Genomic DNA, 7,437 nt, shown 5'->3' on the forward strand with positions numbered 1-7,437 from the left:
TTTTCCTGCATTAGAGTCACTCCCTTTGTACGTGTACAAAAGTTCCCTGGCCTTACCCATAACCCTAGATCCAAGTAAAAGGAATTTCAAGCGTCTTACGACGATCTATCATGTAAATTAATAGAAATATAGATATTCAGTTAATTTTATCCCTCATTTGTCCTCATTATTTAATTGCCCTAAATCCCCCTTTTAGGAAATAATAATAATTAAATATTGAAAGGTTACAATGTTGAGAGCGGCAGAACATGCATTCAAGGTGTCTCCAGGACACACTGATACTTGTATTCATACTTGGCATCATCGTTTCGGTTACAGGGACCCCCAGGCAATCAAGAAATTGGAACAGAATGGTTTAGCCTCAGGTCTCAAGATCACATCCTGTGGAGTAAAAGAATTTTGTGAAAGCTGCATTAAGGGTAAGTCAACTCGTAATCATTCCCAAAATAATCACATTCCAAAAGCAATGAACCGCTGGAGCTGGTTCATACCAATCTATGCGGACCCATGCCTACTCAAACGCCTGGAGGAAGACGTTACATAATGACGTTGATTGATCATTACAGTCGGTTCACCCAAGTATTCCTCTTAAGGGAAAAATTTGAAGCTGCACAGATAATGAAAGATTTCATTGAATGCAGTCAGAATCAATTTAATAAATTACCAAAGGCCTTCAGATCAGATAGAGGGGGTGGATACACTGAACATGAGCTACAAGAATACTTGAGGAAGAGAGGAATTAAAATGCAATTGACTGCTCCGGACTCTCACCAACAGAATGGGGTTGCGGGGAGAAGAAACAGGACGTTAATTGAGGCTGTAAGGACCATGCTCATTAACGTGCCCCAAAAAATCAAAAATATCTAGGTTTGCTTCGCCTATGCGTCGAATCGATGGTGGATTGTCTCCAAAGAGAGTATGAATTTTTCCTAATTTTTAGAGCGATTTCTTCCGGCGGCAATGATAATCTAAAATTCCTGAAAAATTTCTGACCTACTGGCAGTTTGCAGCTAATGAGTCTGTAAAAAGTCAAATGGCTTTATGGCGGTCTCTCGCCAGGTAGTAAGGGTGTTCGGTCGGTACACCTCTCTTCCAGGTAATGTCTGTCTGCGTCGCTTTACTTAATGGAAAATTTGTCATATTTTTATTCGTCGCGTATGAAAATAATGGCATTGTTTAGAGCTGTGAATTCGTATAACATTTATCTTCACGGAGGTAATATTTGGTTGTAGTACCTCAAGACTTGCAAAAATATCCGATAATTATAGGATTATTTTTCACATTCTAAGTTTGGTTATGAGGAATATTTATTTAAAATATCTATGAAATCTGGAGAATATTCGGTAAACCACTGTACAATTATGAATTTGATAAATATAAAATATCCGGATTTATCTTTTAGCTATATAAATAGCTTGAAATTCTTCAGTCAATACGAATCAGTTGTTGATTTTGAAGAAATCGAATTTTCTAAAAAAACTTTCATAGAATAAATAATACTATTTTCAAAATTATTAAGTATTAAATATTAAATTTTTTACTTAAAATGAAATTGTAGGTATACTTTCTCATAATTAGAATTGAGCATTCGTAGAAGTCATTCAATTGAAGGGTGTGCGAGTGACCTGAAAATTGACAAAACCTTCATGAATCATCTCCACATAGTTTATAATGAGGCTTATAGCGTCGCCCGTTCTTCACCTCTGTTTGAGGAGGTGGAGCCCCCAAGTACTTTGCACTTCTGAGGAAATACCTTCAAATAATTTTCTCGTTTGAACTATGCACAGTCAGTCGCAAGACAACTTCCGAAAAGTCAACATATCAGAGTAGCCAGTTAAAAACAAACCCACACAATATGCTGGAAACACGTAAAAACAGTGAGATTCCATTGGTCGCTTACGGGAGACCAGGGATTCGTAGTAATAAATTGCCTACAAATAAGCAGGTTTTGGAATGTTACTTTTATTATACGAGGCATAATATACCGAAACTTAATGCTCGCGAAGTGTTACAGTGTGTTGTGCGGAAAAGTGTTATTTTTTGGGAATATGCGGGAATTCCGGTTATAAAAGAGTGCAACGCAATCAGCAAGTTGGAAAAATTGGTAAAATATTATAAAACAATCCTCAAATACGGTGCCCTGAGAGACACAAATACAGCTTATAAAGTGAAAGAAATAGATTTTAAATGTTCATTGGACCGTTTCGACATCGCCCATCAAAAGCAAGTGAGTGTAATGAAGAACGAAGCAGCAACAGCTTTATTGAGTTGCGGTGGCTGTTTAGACATAATCATCGATACGGAGGAGCGGACTGATTGTAGTATACAGGAAGCCAAAGGAGAGGAAAAAACTGAGTTATTACAGCAAAGTACGTTGATAGAAACAATAAACGGTAGAAATTACGAGAAAAAATCCAAACAAAAAATTTTTCTTGTGCAAAAATACACAAATTCTGTAAGATGACTTTCTTTTCTTTCTTCAATATGATGTATGATATATATTCAATTTCTTTCACGAATTTCAAATTAATAGTCGGATATTTATTTGATTCCATAGATTCACGTATGAAAAAATTCAATAGGCTTATCCTATAGGACTTCCTATAGGATTTCCTATAGGTTTGCCTATAGAACAATTCTATGGAGAATTGAAACACTTTCTATAGGATTTCGTTCCCAAGTCTGCGGGAATTAAGGTTTCCTATAGATGAAAGATCTATAGAGGATTCTTTGTAGGATGACTTATAGGATTTTTTATTCAGGGAGAACATTGTTTAAATCACCATGGAATATCTATAGGAAAGATGACTATGGGAACTGGGCCATAGCAATTCGTTTATAGGGAATCTGTTCATGGGAATTTGATTGTTTATAGAAATTGTTCCATGAATAACCATGGGATTTCTATCGGGGAAGTGTCTATGGGAATTGAGCCATATGAAGTCTTTTATAGGGATTCGAATTTTTTATAGAAACTTTTCTATGAATAACCGTGGGTTTTTTATAGGAAAGATTTTTTTAAAAACTCGAATCCCCATAAACGAATTCTTATGGCCCAATTCCTATAAACATCTCCCCGATAGAAATCCCATGGCCATTTATAGAACAATTTCTATAAACAATCAAATTCCCCATAAACGAATTCCTATGGCCCAATTCCCATAGACATCTCCCCAATAGCAATCCCATGGTCATTTATAGAACAATTTCTATAAACAATCAAATTCCCCATAAACGAATTCCTATGGCCCAATTCCCATAGACATCTCCCCAATAGCAATCCCATGGTCATTTATAGAACAATTTCTATAAACAATCAAATTCCCCATAAACGAATTCCTATGGCCCAATTCCCATAGACATCTCCCCAATAGCAATCCCATGGTCATTTATAGAACAATTTCTATAAACAATCAAATTCCCCGTAAACGAATTCCTATGGCCCACTTCCCATAGACATCTCCCCAATAGAAATCCCATGGTCATTTCTAGAATATAGTTTCTATATAGAATTCATATAGCCCACTTCCCATAGTCATCTTTCGTATAGGAAACCCACGGTTACTCATAGAAAAGTTTCTAGAAAAAATTCGAATCCCTATAAAAGACTTCATATGGCCCAATTCCCATAGACATCTCCCCGATAGAAATCCCATGGTTATTCATGGAACAATTTCTATAAACAATCAAATTCCCATGAACAGATTCCCTATAAACGAATTGCTATGGCCCAGTTCCCATAGTCATCTTTCCTATAGATATTCCATGGTTATTTAAACAATGTTCTCCCTGAATAAAAAATCCTATAAGTCATCCTACAAAGAATCCTCTATAGATCTTTCATCTATAGGAAATCTTAATTNCAATAAAAAATCCTATAAGTCATCCTACCAAGAATCCTCTATAGATCTTTCATCTATAGGAAATCTTAATTCCCGCAGACTTGGGAACGCAATCCTATAGAAAGTGTTTCAATTCTCCATATAATTGTTCTATAGGCAAACCTATAGGAAATCCTATAGGAAGTCCTATAGGATAAGCCTATTGAATTTTTTCATACGTGTTCACCTGGAGAAATTTCGCTGGACCCTAAAATTATGTTTTCGACAAAGAGGAAATTTTTGAGTTGCTGAATTGTATGGAGGCGAATGATAGCAGTGAAGAAACGGATACCACCTATGAAGTAAAATTATCGCCCAAGAAACCTAAGCGACTCAAGGTCATAACTCCTGACATCACGGCCATCTTGGACCGAGCCAAAGTTAGCGATCGTATGGCTGCACGAGTGTTGGCAGCAATTTTAATGCGCGCAAATATGACTTTGGAAGACGTCCATTTGAGCCGTGAAACTCTGCGTCGAAATCGCCAAGTACAGCGTGAAACGCTCAGTGATACCATCCGAGACAACGCGAAAATTAAACCACCTCACATTTTGAGTGTCCCACTGGGACGGCAAACAAATGTCAGCGCCGGAAAATAAATTTAGAAAAATTGATCGTCTCCCAGTTTTGGTATCAGGTCACGAGTGGCATCAACTGCTTGGGGTGCCTAGGCTTGAAAGAGGAACCGACGAAGTCCAGGCAAAAGCAGTATGCCAATGCTTGAAGGAATGGGATATCCTAGACGAGGTATGCGCTACGGTGTTTGATACGACATCAAGTAACACGGGCAATGTCAATGGCGCATGCACCTTGCTTGAAGAACATTTGGGAAGGGATCTTCTGTACCTAGCGTGCCGTCACCATCTTATGGAACTTCTTTTAAAGACAGCGTTCGAATCATCGATGGGGTGTACTGCCGGGCCTGACGTTCTGATCTTCAAGAGATTCCAAGGACAGTGGGAGACTATGAAAAAAGAAGAGTTTTCCCCCGGGGTTCATGATATCGCGGTGAAGGAAGCCATACAAGATGAAGTGGGAGACATCCTTGCTTTCGCTGAAAAACAACTGGAGGTGAGTTACAATGTCTTATGTATATCAAGCTGACGTACCCATATTTCTAATTGTTATCGAACCCTGAAAATGGAAATTCCGCCATTAATTAACCAACCTCATATTTTTCTGTTTATCATATAGGATAAAACTATCCGTAGAGACCACGGAGTTTCTAGAACTGGTGGTGATGTTCCTAGGTGGAGATTTAGCGACAGGCAACCGTTTCCGTGCTTTAGGCCCTATTGATCATGCTAGGTGGATGTCCAAAGCAATCTACTCGCTAAAAATTTTTCTATTTAGAGACCAATTTTGCTTGACATCGTAGGAGAAATCAGGTCTGACGAATATATGTATTTTTATTGTTCTTGCGTACCAAAGGGCTTGGTTCACGGCTTCACATGCAGTTATAGCTCCAAACAATCATTTGAAACTGTTGAAACAATTAGCACAAAATGCTACTTGTTCCAGTCATGTTGCATCGAAAGTTTGGAGAGCTGTATTCGATAAGTTCGTGACACACCTTTGGTACTTATCAGAGGAATTGGTTGCTCTCGCGTTCTTTGATGAGCACGTGAGTGCAGAGTGTAAGCGAAAGATGTGCCAAGCCATGAAATCGCGGTCTGCACACGATAATAAACGGGAGCAGAGGAAAACTGGAATCAAAGATTTGGCATTAATTTCAGGGTTAACTTTAGATTCTTTCGTTACTCAGAACACTGTTAGATTTTTCGAAATTTTAAAAATCGATTATACTTTTTTGGAAAGCGATCCGATAACATGGGAGAAAAGAGACGATTTTGCCACAACTTTCAAAATTGTCAAATCCCTCCATGTGACAAATGATATTGCTAAAAGGAGTGTTGCACTTGTGAGTGAATATAACGATCTGCTCACAAAAGATGAAATCAGCAAACAAAATTTAATGAAACTTGCCAATAAATTTCGAGAAGTACCTTCAGGCTGCACGAGAAAAGACTTGGAGTTTTCATTGGAGAACTATTTGAAAAATCCATCAATTTAATTAGTTAATATTAGAACTAGCGAATGGGCGCTTCGCTATATTAATTTATTTTATATTAATTTATTTTATTGTTTTTTTCCAATTTTTCCTTGCGGTTGGATTAAATTAAATTTATTGGATTCTATTCCCATTGTAGTATACAAATTGTGGGAACAGTTTTTCTCATTTTCAAATGAAGAGATATTTATGTTAAATAATAAGGAGAGTATTGATAGTTTTTTTGGAATGATGATCTGTATACTTTTTACAATTACATCATTGTTCAAAAATTTCTTTATGCACTACATTTTTCGTATAACTATGCCCATCTTTTTCATTTTTTATTTTACGTCCTTCANTTTGCGGTTAGATTGAATTAAATTTATTGGATTCTATTCCCATTGTAGTATACAAATTGTGGGAACAGTTTTTCTCATTTTCAAATGAAGAGATATTTATGTTAAATAATAAGGAGAGTATTGATAGTTTTTTTGGAATGATGATCTGTATACTTTTTACAATTACATCATTGTTCAAAAATTTCTTTATGCACTACATTTTTCGTATAACTATGCCCATCTTTTTCATTTTTTATTTTACGTCCTTCAGTCATGCATATTTTCAATTTTTCACTTGCCCTCACTTTTGACAATGCCACGTATAATTGACCGTGACTGAATACGTTACTTTTAAGATAAACACCTACTCTTTCTAATGTCTGTCCGTTGNTTTTTTTCTTCAATAATGTCGGAAGATTAATATTTTTCATTTTCATGATCTGATTTCATTGAGAGAAAATGACAAAAATGCAGGGAGAGATGCTCAGCAAGAAAATAAAAAAAAGCTTTTTTTTAATTTTCTGAAAAATTTCAAAACTGATTTTTTTAGATGACAAAAAAATATCAATATGTTCTCTTTCTATGATCTAATTTCAATGCAAGAGAGTGAAAAAAAACAGAGATACGTGATCAGCAAGAAAATGACAATTTCGATTTTTTAATGTCCCCGGAGTTTTAAAAATGATATATTTTTCCCAATAATGTGTGACGAGGCATATTCATTTATTTTTTATTATTTTTCTACATATTTTTTCCCACTACACACTGCCCCCTAAAAGGTAAATCCCGCCACCGTTGGATACCCCTTCCCTCACTTTTCCCCTCATCGCCACTCTGCCCCTGCCCCTGGACATCACGAAGACACCAGCCGAAGGAAGACATCAGTTCCGGCCCCACCCGATCCATTGGAGAAGCCATCGCCTCCTGGAAATTCCCCATTGTAGACCCCCGAATATTCACCACCAGCAATAATCCCTTGCGAGACATCCCTGGATTGTGGTCATCGTCACCACTCACCCGTGCTGATTGGCCCCGATTGCTCCCGAATTAAAACCCGAAGGACATCGACACCTGACGAACCCCCACGAATCGCGAAGGAAAAGAAGAGACCGTCACTCGTGCATTAGCTGCCCCGTGAGTCGCCACGTGCCCCGAAAGTAGTAAT

The sequence above is a fragment of the Diachasma alloeum genome, unplaced genomic scaffold, assembly GCF_001412515.2.
Source record: "Diachasma alloeum isolate Michigan unplaced genomic scaffold, Dall2.0 Dall_scaffold_01523, whole genome shotgun sequence".
NCBI lineage: Eukaryota > Metazoa > Arthropoda > Insecta > Hymenoptera > Braconidae > Diachasma > Diachasma alloeum.